The sequence below is a fragment of the Salmo salar genome, chromosome 20 (assembly GCF_965601325.2).
Source record: "Salmo salar chromosome 20, fSalSal1, whole genome shotgun sequence".
NCBI classification, from domain to species: domain Eukaryota; kingdom Metazoa; phylum Chordata; class Actinopteri; order Salmoniformes; family Salmonidae; genus Salmo; species Salmo salar.
Window position 1 is genome coordinate 67331860 of NC_138310.1, and position 14650 is coordinate 67346509.

At 43.2% G+C, this 14650-nt stretch overlaps 1 protein-coding gene across 2 annotated transcripts in view; it reads right to left on the bottom strand.

Annotated features, from left to right (window-relative positions):
- Positions 1–14650, bottom strand: part of vaspb (vasodilator stimulated phosphoprotein b) — a 43366-nt gene that overhangs the window by 21808 nt on the left and 6908 nt on the right. The window lies entirely within an intron of this gene.

Genomic DNA, 14650 nt, shown 5'->3' on the forward strand with positions numbered 1-14650 from the left:
AGACAGAGAGGGACTAAAAGAGCAGGAACGCAGAAGGGTCATTCCACCAATTTGGTGCCTTTTGAGAAGTGTAACTTGGTAAAAAAAAAATATACATTTGATCGAATGTTAAAATTAGGTGAAATCTGTCATAAAAAAAGCACATGTTCAATTTCATAAAAAACATGTTTTCCCATCTCAAGAAGTTAAGAAAAATGACTATAGTAAGAGTTGACGATTTCATCTTAAAATCAGCCATGAATCTCCTTGTGATGGGAAATGGAAACTTGTTTGCAACAGCGAGTGGCAATTGAATGCAAGCATCATTAACATTTTTCAAATTGTTAAAACATTTCTAGCCCCCTGAGTAACAGGGTTGACGTGTTTTACTCGACCCGCTGGGTTTTCCAACACAAAACAGCAGAAATTGGACAAAAAGAATAGAACCAGCTCACCTGCTTTTACACAATGTTTTATTTTCAATGTTTCTTTTGAAATAATATTTTAAAAAAGGAATCATTTCAGCGTATTAAAACAAGAAAGAGTTCAGTAAAAGTAACAGGGTTGACCTTAAAAACGAGGGACAGATGTAAATTAATCACTAAAGCGGATTATGATTTATTTAATCTTCAGAAATTACTTCGTCAAGCAACAAAATAACTACTTTACAATGATTGTCAAAACTCGGTGTTAAGTGGGTTAAATGTTGGGGTTAAGTGGGTTAAAATCTTCCTAGAACTCAGAGGCGGCAGGTAGCCTAGTGGTTAGAGCATTGGACTAGTAACCGAAAGGTTGCAAGATCGAATCCCCTTGCTGACAAAGTAAAAATCTGTCGTTCTGCCCGTCATTGAAAATAAGAATTAGTTCTTAACCTGTTATGGCTAGGGGGCAGTATTTTCACGGCCGGATAAAAAACGTACCAGATTTAATCTGATTATTACTCCTGCCCAGAAACTAGAATATGCATATAATTATTAGCTTTCGATAGAAAACACTCCAAAGTTTCTAAAACTGTTTGAATGGTGTCTGTGAGTATAACAGAACTCATTTGGCAGGCCAAAACCTGAGAAGATTCCATGCAGGAAGTGCCCTGTCTGACAATTTCTTGGCCTTCTTGATTATCTCTATCCAATACAGGGGATCTCTGCTGTTACGTGACACTTCCTACGGCTCCCATGGGCTCTCAGAAGGCGGCAAAAAGCTGAATCGTGGCTTTGCAGGCTCTGGCTGAAAAACATTAGCGCGTTTGGATAGTGGCCAGTCACAGTACTATGAAACTGAGGCGCGTGCACGAGTCGACTCCATTGTTTATTTTCTCTCTCTTTGAACGAAAACCACCACTCCCGGTCGGAATATTATCGCTTTTATACGAGAAAAATGGCATAAAAATTGATTTTAAACAGCGGTTGACATGCTTCGAAGTATGGAAATTGAATATTTAGAATTTTTTTGTCACGAAATGCGTCGTGCGCGTGACCCTTATTTACACTTCGGATAGTGTCTTGAACGCACGAACAAAACACCGCTATTTGGATATAACTATGGATTATTTTGAACCAAACCAACATTTGTTATTGAAGTAGCAGTCCTGGGAGTGCATTCTGACGAAGAACACCAAAGGTAATCAAACTTTTCTAATAGTAAATCGGAGTTTGGTGAAGGCTAAACTTGCTGGGTGTCTAAATAGCTAGCCCTGTGATGCCGGGCTATGTACTCAGAATATTGCAAAATGTGCTTTCACCGAAAAGCTATTTTAAAATCGGACACCTCGATTGCACAAAGGAGTTCTGTATCTATAATTCTTAAAATAATTGTTATGTTTTTTGTGAACGTTTATCGTGAGTAATTTAGTAAATTCACCGGAAGTGTTCGGTGGGAATGCTAGTTCTGAACGTCACATGCTAATGTAAAAAGCTGGTTTTTGATATAAATATGAACTTGATTGAACAAAACATGCATGTATTGTATAACATAATGTCCTAGGGTTGTCATCTGATGAAGATCATCAAAGGTTAGTGCTGCATTTAGCTGTGGTTTTGGTTTTTGTGACATTATATGCTAGCTTAAAAAATGGGTGTCTGATTATTTCTGGCTGGGTACTCTGCTGACATAATCTAATGTTTTGCTTTCGCTGTAAAGCCTTTTTGAAATCGGACAGTGTGGTTAGATAAAGGAGAGTCTTGTCTTTAAAATGCTGTAAAATAGTCATATATGTTTGAAAAATGGAAGTTTTTGTATTTTTGAGGAATTTGTAATTCGCGCCACGCCTATCATTGGATATTGGAGCAGGTGTTCCGCTAGCGGAACGTCTAGATGTAAGAGGTTAATTAACTGACTTACCTAGATAAATAAAGGTAAAATAAAATAAACAGAGGATACACAAAAGGGACATGTCAAAATTAAGAATTTCGGTACTTTAGCAAGTCTTAATTCATATTTAAAATCAGATTTATTGAATTCGCCATGTGGTCTATGTTAAAATGCACTTCATTTAATAGAACAGGCTTTTAAAATTCAATATTGGTCCACAATTTCTACTTAAAATATCAAAAGGGACACAAAGGGCACTCTTCATGAAAGGACCCATTAAATGGCCAATTTTATGACAAGAAGAAAGATGGTTTGATCCAAAATAAGATTGTTTGGGAACAACAATGGAGGCTGACAAAGACCGGAAGCTCTGCTGTGCTCCGGGTCTGAGAGGAGGATCTGGAACCTTCCACCTGCACAACATCAACATCTCCTCCCACCCACCCACAGGGAGAGCCCCTACAGATAGCTGACTGCCATGCAGGCTCCTGGGGCAGCTTTGCCCCACAGACAGAAAAATAACACTGGAAATGCAACCTGTTCTTAGGAAAAATGTACCAGCTAATACAAACCTTGGCACTTTCACAGCCCCTGGTATATAAGAGAAATTAAACAAAATGTAGACACTACTGGAAATACAAACCGATCTATAGGAGAGGACTGCAGTGTTATGCAAGTAGGCTTATGTGCAGTGGCACTGACAGACCAGTGTCACTAACTAGAGCCAGGCATGGTGACATGGTGCTGGCAGGGTGACAATGACAGATGGTGAGGGCCTCCCCGATGCTCTGGCTCATGTCAAGGTTCACACACACTCCCCTAGTCACACATACAGGGGAAGACAAAACTGTTTTTTCAACCACTCCACAAATTTCTTGTTAACAAACTATAGTTTTGGCAAGTCGGTTAGGACATCTACTTTGTGCATGACACAAGTCATTTTTCCAACAATTGTTTACAGACAGATTATTTCACTGTATCACAATTCCAGTGGGTCAGAAGTTTACATACGCCAAGTTGTCTGTGCCTTTAAACAGCTTGGAAAATTCCCAAAAATTATGTCTTGGCTTTAGAAGCTTCTGATAAGCTAATTGACATCATTTGAGTCAATTGGAGGTGTACATGTGGATGTATTTCAAGGCCTACCTTCAAACTCAGTGCCTCTTTGCTTGACATCATGGGAAAATCAAAAGAAATCAGCCAAGACCTCAGAAAAAAATTGTAGACCTCCACAAGTCTGGTTAATCCTTGGGAGAAATTTCCAAACGCCTGAAGGTACCACGTTCATCTGTGCAAACAATAGTATGCAAGTATAAACACCATGGGACCACGTAGCCATCATACCGCTGAGGAAGGAGATGCGTTCTGTCTCCTAGAGATGGACGTACTTTAGTGCGAAAAGTGCAAATCAATCCCAGAACAACAGCAAAGGACCTTGTGAAGATGCTGGAGGAAACAGGTACAAAAGTATCTATATCCACAGTAAAACGAGTCCTATATCGAATTAACCTGAAAGGCTGCTCAGCAAGGAAGAAGCCACTGCTCCAAAACCGCCATAAAAAAAAGCCAGACTACGGTTTGCAACTGCACATGGGGACAAAGATCGTACTTTTTGGAGAAATGTCCTCTGGTCTGATGAAACAAAAATAGAACTGCTTGGCCATAATGACCATTTTTATGTTTGGAGGAAAAAGGGGAATGCTTGCAAGCCGAAGAACACCATCCCAACCATGAAGCACAGGGGTGGCAGCATCATGTTGTGGGGGTGCTTTGCTGCAGGAGGGTCTGGTGCACTTCACAAAAAAGATCATGAGGAAGGAAAATTATGTGGATATATTGAAGCAACATCTCAAGACATCAATCAGGAAGTTAAAGCTTGCTCCCAAATGGGTCTTCCAAATGGACAATGACCCCAAGCATTCTTCCAAAGTTGTGGCAAAATGGCTTAAGGACAACAATGTCAAGGTATTGGAGTGGCCATCACAAAGCCCTGACCTCAATCCTATAGAAAATTTGTGGGCAGAACTGAAAAAGCGTGTGCGACCAAGGAGGCCTACAAACCTGACTCATTTACACCAGCTCTGTCAGGAGGAATGGGCCAAAATTCACCCAACTTATTGTGGGAAGCCTGTGGAAGGCTATCCGAAACATTTGACCCAAGTTAAACAATTTAAAGGCAATGGTACCAAATAATAATTGAGAGCATGTAAACTTCTGACCCACTGGGAATGTGATGAAAGAAATAAAAGCTGAAATAAATAATTCTCCACTATTATTCTGACATTTCACATTCTTAAAATAAAGTGGTGATCCTAACTGACCTAAAACAGGGAATTTTTGCTGGGATTAAATATCAGGAATTGTGAAAAACTGAGTTTAAATGTATTTGGATAAGGTGTATGTCAACTTCCGACTTCAACTGTAGATTTCTACTTTTCAATTCACATTACATCCTTGCCTTACCTTTCACAGTAGCCACTAAGCAAACTACTTAACAATCTGAGCAACTTTTCTTCTAAGACATTACAATATTGAATAATGCAACAATCCACAAGCATGTGCAGACAATTAAAAGGGTTTATTTTCTCATCCCTACACATCAAATTAGCTGACAATACACATCTAACTCCTGCTAGCTAGTTTCAAGTTATTGTCATGTTCACTAGTACAGTGAAATGCCTTACTTGCTCTTTCACAAGTTCGCCAGTTTACATTGCAGTATATGTGTAGCCCACGGTATTTTGGCTTAAAGTCTAATAATTGTGAAGACCGAGAGGAAGACAGTGAAGGAGAGGGAGCAGACTGTCAGAGAGCATGCCTCATTTCTCTCCTTTTCCATCTCTTCTCCCACTTCACCTCTCTCCAGTCTGTGATACAATCTCCCACTTCCTGTGACACAGCTCTGTAGCCACAGCCCACTTCCTGCTCCCAGCAATGGCTAATAAGGGTTGACTCAGCCTGACTAGTGAACAATAGACACATGCTCATACATATACACAAACTCACCCTTTCAAGTTTACCCACTCATGTGCCCACTGTTGACCTAAATGTTTGTTAGGTAAGGCATGTGAAGAAAGGAGGAAGTGATAGAAAAATTAAAAAGATGTCCCTGGCTGGGGACACAGCAGTGTGAGGGAAGAGGGTGAGGAAAGAGATGTGGATCGTGGTCAGTAGACACGGAAACAGAAGTGCAAGCTGAACTTTTCCAGCAAGAATGCCAATATTCCATTTAAAAAAGGTTTGCTCACATTTGTTTTTAGTGAATGCAACCCACCCAGGTATGGAGCAGTGAGGGCAGCTCCGAACTGGTAAGGTACAGAGAAAAGGGACTGGGAAATGGATGCATTTTTAATAGGAGAGAAAGCAGGGGCTCAAGAGGACAGAGTGAGGAGTGAATTATTGATACATCTACAGACATTGAGACTCCCATGTTAAAGCAGGCCACACAGTCCAAGGGGTTGGCAGGCATGCTACATGGACGCACATGTTTTTCCACGTGTTACCATCTGAATGAACCATGGGGGGAAAAAAAGTCCATAAACCATTTATTTATTTATTTTACCTTTATTTAACTAGGCAAGTCAGTTAAGAACAAATTCTCATTTTCAATGACGGCCTAGGAACAGTGCCTTGTTCAGGGGTAGAACGACAGATTTGTACCTTGTCAGCTCGGAGCTTCGATCTTGCAATCTTTCGGTTACTAGTCCAACGCTCTAACCACTAGGCTACGCTGCCGCCCCATTCCTGTGACAGTGTCCAAGCAGCACACATAATGCAGTCCTTGAAGGTTAGTTAAGAGTCCAGACTAGCAATTAAGCTAAGCGTTAACTAGCTGACCAGTTCGTTTAAGAGGTGTTGTACAGTGAGTGCCAATAGCTCACTGGCTAGCTGAGCATTAAAATAACAAACAAGGAATGGACAGTCTTAATCTGAGGAATTTTCACATACCCATAAAACATTAATTGTGTTGGACGTGGCTGCTGCACATGTCAAAGTCATAACCAAGTGCTCCTGCAAAGTTTATGAAAATATCCTGTTTGTCAAGATGACAAATTAGCAACCTAACTGATAAACATTATGATTAAGTTTACAGCCTGAATACACAGACAGACAACACCTACAGGAGAACCAACAAACCAAACTCAATGACAACGTTTCGTTGAATAAAAAAAATATATAGAAACTCAGACATTTAGAGACAGAATCGGATCCTATAATTTCTCAGTCAGTGAGGGGTTAACAGGAAACTGCAGTGCTCGACAGGGGCACACGCTCTGAGAAGTCTGTATAAGGCTTTGCTCAGAGCTTGTACTGACAAGTACAGTCAGGTCCAGTGGCTCTCGCTCTGTTTACCTGGCCCTCCCACCATGCTCTTCTCCACACTCCTTATTTTCTTCCCTCCCCCTCTCTCGGTCTACACGTCTGTCCCCCATCGTCCCTCTTAATCCCTCAATCCTCATCTCTGCGTTCATACTTAGGCTACCAGTTAATCAGTCTACCAAGCCCCGTGCCAAACATGTTAGCAATTTGGACTTTCCCTCCACTGTTCCACTTTGGCCTCTTAATTTGGCAGAACATGTTGAGTGCTTTCTATGTCCTGTCAGTGTGCTATGACGCTGTGGGGTCATTCATGACAGACAAACTGTCCAGTCTAGCACATCACATCAATAGAAAGTCTAATGCACTTTAATTTGCTCACAGATAGAGTCATGTACCAATCAAAAATGGTGCTTGAACTCCAAAAGCTTTTTATTTTTCTAATTTGTATATCATGAGAAAATCAACATGACTAAAGGTAATGAAATAAGATGCATCACAGCTCAGTTTATTCAGATCTCAGGAGGACTTCACGCCTAGTGGAAATGTGAACAAATGTTATTCCACTCATAGTACCTCTTCCCACTAAAAAATGTCTAGTTTAAAATGAGAGCTAAAACAAAAAGTAAAGCAATGCTAACTCCCTCTCTCAGCCTTGATGAAAATAAAGACCCCAGTTCCAAGTCGTGGATGATGAAGATGCCGATCACACACGTTCTTAAAGGCAGAGTAAAAATAACCTGGTCCTGTCTCTCCAGGATACAGCGCACTACCTGGGTATCTCTAGCAGCACAAGGTGAGTACACACACAAACGACATGGGCATAGGTGACCTCTTATTCAGTTTACGTACAAAAACAATTGCATTAGTTTTGAAGTTTCCAGTATCATCTGACAGTATTGTCCTCAATGAATGTACCCTCCAGTCAATTCCAGGGCTGTCACAGTGACAGACTCAGTGATACTTTTTTCATGTAGTGTATGTGGACACCTGCTAGTCGAACATTTCATTCTAAAATCATGGGCATTATTATAGAGTTGGTCCACACTCCCTTTCTGCTATAACAGCCTCCACTCTCCTGGGAAGGCTTTCCACTAGATGTTGGAACATTGGAAGCAAGTCCCCACAGCATTCAGCCACAAGAGCATTAGTGAGGTAGGAAACTGATGTTGGGTGATTAGGCCCGGCTCGCAGTCAGTGTTACAATTCATCCCAAAGGTGTTCGATGGGGTTGAAGTCAGGGCTCTGTGCAGGCCAGTCAAGTTCTTCCACACAGATCTCAACAAACCATTTCTGTATGGACCCCACTTTGTGCCAAGGGCATTGTCATGCTGAAACAGGAAAGGGCCTTCCCCAAACTGTTGCCACAAAGTTGGAAGCAAATAGTCTAGAATGTCATTGTATGCTGTAGCATTAAGATTTCGCTTCATTGGAACTAAGGGGCCTAGCCCGAACCATAAAAAAAACAGCCCCAGACGATTATTCCTCCTCTACCAAACGTTACATTTTGCACTATGCGATCTCCTGGCATCTGCCAAAACCAGATTCCCCCGTCGGTCTGACAGATGGTGAAGACTCATTCATCACAATTTGAACTTCTACTTTTAAAAATCCACCTCTCCAAAAACAAGTCTCTCACCGTTGCCGCCTGCTATAGACCCCCCTCGGCCCCTAGTTGTGCTCTGGACACCATATGTGAACTGATTGCCCCCCATCTATCTTCAGAGCTCGTGCTACTAGGTGACCTAAACTGGGACATGCTTAACACCCCAGCCATCCTACAATCCATGCTTGATGCCCTCAATCTCACACAAATTATTAATGAACCCACCAGGTACAACCCCAAAGCCGCAAACACTGGCACCCTCATAGATATCATCCTAACCAACGTGCCCTCTAAATACACCTCTGCTGTTTTCAACCAAGATCTCAGCGATCACTGCCTCATTGCCTGCACCCGTAATGGGTCAGCGGTCAAACGACCTCCACTCATCACTGTCAAACGCTCCCTGAAACATTTCAACGAGCAAGCCTTTCTATTCGACCTGGCCCTGGTATCCTGGAAGGATATTGACCTCATCCCGTCAGTAGAGGATGCCTGGTTATTTTTTTTAAATGCCTTCCTCTCCATCTTAAATAAGCATGCCCCTTTCAAGAAATTTAGAACCAGGAACAGATATAGCCCTTGGTTCTCCCCAGACCTGACTGCCCTTAACCAACACAAAAATATCCTGTGGCGTTCTGCATTAGCATCGAACTGCCCCCGCGATATGCAACTTTTTAGGGAAGTTAGAAACCAATACACACAGGCAGTTAGAAACGCCAAGGCTAGCTTTTTCAAACAGAAATTAGCTTCGTGCAACTCCAACTCTAAAAAGTTCTGGGACATTGTAAAGTCCATGGAGAATAAGAACACCTCCTCCCAACTGCCCACTGCACTGAGGATAGGAAACTCTGTCACCACCGATAAGCCCACTATAATTGAGAATTTCAATAAGCATTTTTCTACGGGTGGCCATGCTTTCCACCTAACTACCCCTACTGCATTCAACAGCACTGCACCCCCCACAGCTACTCGCCCAAGCCTCCCCCATTTCTCCTTCTCCCAAATCCATTCAGCTGATGTTCTGAAAGAGCTGCAAAATCTGGACCCCTACAAATCAGCTGGGCTTGACAATCTGGACCCTTTCTTTCTAAAATTATCTGCCGAAATTATTGCAACCCCTATTACTAGCCTGTTCAACCTCTCTTTCGTGTCGTCTGAGATTCCCATAGATTGGAAAGCAGCTGCTGTCATCCCCCTCTTCAAAGGAGGTGACACTCTTGACCCAAATTGCTACAGACCTATATCCATCCTACCCTGCCTTTCTAAGGTCTTCGAAAGCCAAGTCAACAAACAGATTACCGACCATTTCGAATCCCACCGCACCCTGTCCGCTATGCAATCTGGTTTCAGAGCTGGTCATGGGTGCACCTCAGCCACGCTCAAGGTCCTAAACGACATCGTAACCGCCATCGATAAGAAACAATACTGTGCTGCCGTATTCATTGACCTGGCCAAAGCTTTTGACTCTGTTAATCACCACATCCTCATCGGCAGACTCAGTAGCCTTGGTTTCTCAAACGATTGCGTCGCCTGGTTCACCAACTACTTCTCTGACAGAGTTCAGTGTGTCAAATCGGAGGGCCTACTGTCTGGACCTCTGGCAGTCTCTATGGGGGTACCACAGGGTTCAATTCTTGGGCCAACTCTTTTCTCTGTATACATAAATGATGTCGCTCTTGCTGCTGGTGAATCTCTGATCCACCTCTACGCAGACGACACCATTCTGTACACTTCTGGCCCTTCTTTGGACACTGTGTTAACAACCCTCCAGACGAGCTTCAATGCCATTCAACTCTCCTTCCGTGGTCTCCAACTGCTCCTAAACACAAGTAAAACTAAATGCATGCTCTTCAACCGATCGCTGCCTGCACCTGCCCGCCTGTCCAGCATCACTTCTCTGGACGGTTCTAACTTAGAATTTGTGGACAACTACAAATACCTAGGTGTCTGGTTAGACTGTAAACTCTCCTTCCAGACTCACATCAATCATCTCCAATCCAAAGTGAAATCTCGAATTGGCTTCCTATTTCGCAACAAAGCATCCTTCACTCATGCTGCCAAACATACCCTCGTAAAACTGACCATCCTACCAATCCTCGACTTCGGCGATGTGATTTACAAAATAGCTTCCAATACCCTACTCAACAAGCTGGATGCAGTCTATAACAGTGCCATCCGTTTTGTCACCAAAGCCCCATATACTACCCACCACTGCGACCTGTACGCTCTCGTTGGCTGGCCTTCGCTTCATAATCGTCGCCAAACACATTGGCTCCAGGTCATCTACAAGACCCTGCTAGGTAAAGTCCCCCCTTATCTCCGCTCACTGGTCACCATAGCAGCACCCACCTGTAGCACGCGCTCCAGCAGGTATATCTCTCTGGTCACCCCTAAAGCCAACTCCTCCTTTGGTCGTCTCTCCTTCCAGTTCTCTGCTGCCAATGACTGGAACGAACTACAAAAATCTCTGAAACTGGAAACACTTATCTCCCTCACTAGCTTTAAGCACCAGCTGTCAGAGCAGCTCACTGCACCTGTACATAGCCCATCTATAATTTAGCCCAAACTACTACCTCTTCCCCTACTGTATTTATTTATTTTGCTCCTTTGCACCATATTATTTATATTTTATCTCTGAACTTTCTTCAAACTACAAATCTACCATTCCAGTGTTTTTCTTGCTATACTTTATTTACTTTTCCACCATGGCATTTTTTTGCCTTTACCTCCCTTATCTCACATCATTTGCTCACATTGTATATAGTCTTATTTATTTTATTTTTTTCTACTGCATCATTGATTGTATGTTGTTTTACTCCATGTGTAACTCTGTGTTTTTGTATGTTGTCGAACTGCTTTGCTTTATCTTGGCCAGGTCGCAATTGTAAATGAGAACTTGTTCTCAACTTGCCTACCTGGTTAAATAAAGGTGAAATAAATAAATAAAATAAATAAATAAAATAAAAACTCCAGAGAACGCATTTCCGCTGCTCCAGAGTCCAATGGAGGCGAACTTTACACCACTCCAGCCGACGCTTGGCATTGCGCATGGTGATCTTAGGCTTGGGTGCAGTTGCTCGGCCATGGAAACCCATTTCATGAAGCTACCGATCAGCAGTTCTTGTGCTGACGTTGCTTCCAGAGGCAGTTTGGAACTCTGTAGTGACAGACGAGGACAGACGATTTTTATGTGGTACGCGCTTCAGCACACCCGTTCTGTGAGCTTGTGTAGCCTAACATTTTGTGGCTGAGCCGTTGTTGCTCCTAGACGTTTCTACTTCTCAATAACAGCATTTACAGTTGACCAGGGCAGCTCTAGCAGGGCAGAAATTTGACCAACTGACCTGTTGGAAAGGTGGCATCCTATGACGGTGCCACATTGAAAGTCACTAAACTTTTCAGTACGGGCCATTCTACTGACAATGTTTGTCTATGGAGATTGCATGGCTGTGTGCTTGATTTTATACACCTGTCAGCAACGGGTATGGATGAAATAGCTGAATCCACTCATTTGAAGGGGTGTATATATACTTTTGTAGTGTACATCTGGCCCAATTGACACTAACACAGTGGGACACAGACAGTAACAGCACTGAATAACAAGTAGAGTTAAATCAGTCAAACACAAAAACACATCGGCTGTACACAAAATAGGATGATAAATGGACAGAATACCTCAGATCCTTGAAGAACAGGTCGTTTTGTAAGAGGCAAACCGTATGGACTGACTGGCTGACTACTGAAGCCCCCAGACTAAAGATTGAGGAGGACCAGGGCCCCTGTTGTAATCCTTTGCCTACTGCTGTTAACTCTCCATCTCCCTTCCTCATGCCTGCCCCTCCTCACACAGGTCCTAGCATGCTGCTACATGCAGACTGAAGACTAGTGCTTTTAGTCTCTCCCCTGTGAGGCACACAGCACCAGGCTCCTGAGTGGCACAGCGGTCTAAGGCACTGCATCTCAGTGCTACAGGCATCACTACAGACCCTGGTTCGAGTCCAGGCTGTATCACAACCAGCAGTGATTGGGAGTCCCATAGGGCGGCGCACAATTGGCCCAGCGTCGTCCAGGTTAGGGTTTGGCCGCTGTAGGCAGTCATTGTAAATAAGAATTTGTTCTTAACCGACTTGCCTAGTTAAATAAACACAGCACCAGGCTCGCTCTCTCCCTCGCTAAGGTGTCGGATTCTCTGTCTCTTGTTATGTTCTGCCTCTCAAACTCTTTCATGCGCCAACTCTCACTTTTTCCTCTTTCTTTCTCGGTCAGGCCCAAACCACTCAGCATTCTTTGTGTGCTGACTCATCGGTGCCTGAGTTTCTCTGGAATCGTCTCTCCAACGTTGTGGAAACGTTCCTTGGCTGTCTGGGCCAGGCCTCTGACCACTTGAAAGAGGCCGAGGAGCAAAAGCAGCATTCCAGCTCCTGAAGCGCTCTGGGGGTGCCGTGACTGGCACTCACTATGCCCTTATTTGGACCATCGAATCATTTCTCTCCTCTCTGCATTCACTTAATTCCTTTTACAGGGCCAAGCGTATCCTCCCTGAGAGGCTGAGGAGGAGGCATAGCCCATTGGAGAAGATCCCTCCTCATTAGGGGGTGGGGACATGAGAGAAACTCCCCACTCTCTCAGTTGTCCAGACATGTAACTCTGTCCACATCTCTAGAGAATATGTTATGGGTATGAAGCTGCGCTCACAGGGCACAAAAGAGCGAGGGAGGAGGGATAGAAACTAAATTGAGTTGATACCTCATCTTTATGGAGGTCTACGAGTGCTGCATGCCTGTGGCTTGACACTTAGCATTAGCTATATAGATGCTGAGTAGTAGAATTTCCTTTATCATCAGCTTCAAAAGGGTCAACGCTGGTCAAGACACAGGAAGTACATTTTTATTTGCTGAAGTACACAATCAAATCATGGATCTATGAAATGTTGCTGTCCTACTCTTTGATAGTATGCACACACACCATCTTATAAAGTGTCTTCAAAATGGTTAAACTTGCCTCGTGGTCAGTAAGGGTCATTGCATGAACATGCTTGTTAGTTGAGAATGAAGCAATGGAATGAGGATCAGTAAATCTACCTTTTAAACGAGGTGGTACTTTTTACAGCTATATCCCAATGGTGGACATTCAGTAGAGACGATTCACTGCCCATTGAAAATGTATCCAAATGACTAAACCTAGAATAATTCAACACAGATATCAGACAGAGAGACCCAATCGGGAGATGTGAAGAGGCAACCAGTCCAGCGATAGCACAAAAGCTGTTTCTGTAAACAACATTAGTCGCTTCGCTAATCATTCACAAAAATGTCACCCATGCAGGAAATAGTTTGATGCCAAATCTAAAAAAGAAACTCCCTATTTAACCAATAGTGGCATCGCTTGAGCCTCTATTTAAAGCTTCAAAACAAAATATAGCTTGTATCCAGTTAATGCATTGTCTTAGCATCCTCATGTATGGCAGAAGGGAAAGTCAGTATTTGTGACAGTATTTTTGCAATGGCTGACGCTATAAAACTGTTTTCCACAGATCTCCCTCTCCATTTTCACCTAGGGAGGAAGAGAGAGTTATGAATGGAGAGCGACAAAGAGAACAAGACGGAGAAATTGCAGCCATTGCTGACTGTGCATTAAAACGTTACAGCATGGCTTCCACAACAAGCTTTAGCTTCACCAGGTCAGACCTAGCCCATCTCAGCCCCGGCCAGCGACCACTCATGCTCGTGATTTTACAGCATCCAACATAGTAATTTTCATAGGATCTCTATTTTAGTTCCTAATTCTATGGTATCCAATGCCTAGTGTTTAGTTTCTCACCGACAGCTCCAGTGACGGTGCAAGTTTACACTGTGTAGCTATGCTGATGCCCTCGGCTTGTTGGGACAAAGCCAACCAAGACCTGGAGTTGACCAGGGAACCATAAGGAGAATATGAAGATGATGGTTGTTCCAGAGACACAAGTGGCCCTGAGAAACCACAGTTTCCTCCTTACCTACAGCATCTATAAGGATCAGCTACAGGCAGCACTACATTTCTTATTGATGGGATATAAAAGGAGAAACTGGGAGCATGGGAATGAGGGATATGGGTGTGTGAAAGGGTACTAGCTAGGGTGGAGGGAAGGAACAGAATGGTGTACATGGGAGTGTCAGGCAGAATCCCAAATCCCCTCAAAACTCAATTTGCACGTTCATGCGCACCTCTGCTTTATGCACAAGTGTCCCAATGCTAGCTGAGGGGGTAAAAATTATTGAGGGTGTAGCAGCTAATTAGACCCTCCAACAGCCACATCAAACAAGCCAGGAGGCCCCAGAGCAGTGCTATCCCAACACACACTGCGAAATGTTGAGTTTGCGCAATTTCATAGGAAGAATTGAGAGGTGAGCCTAATTATGAGACATGCATTTTACTCACCGTCAGTATACCGTACTATAG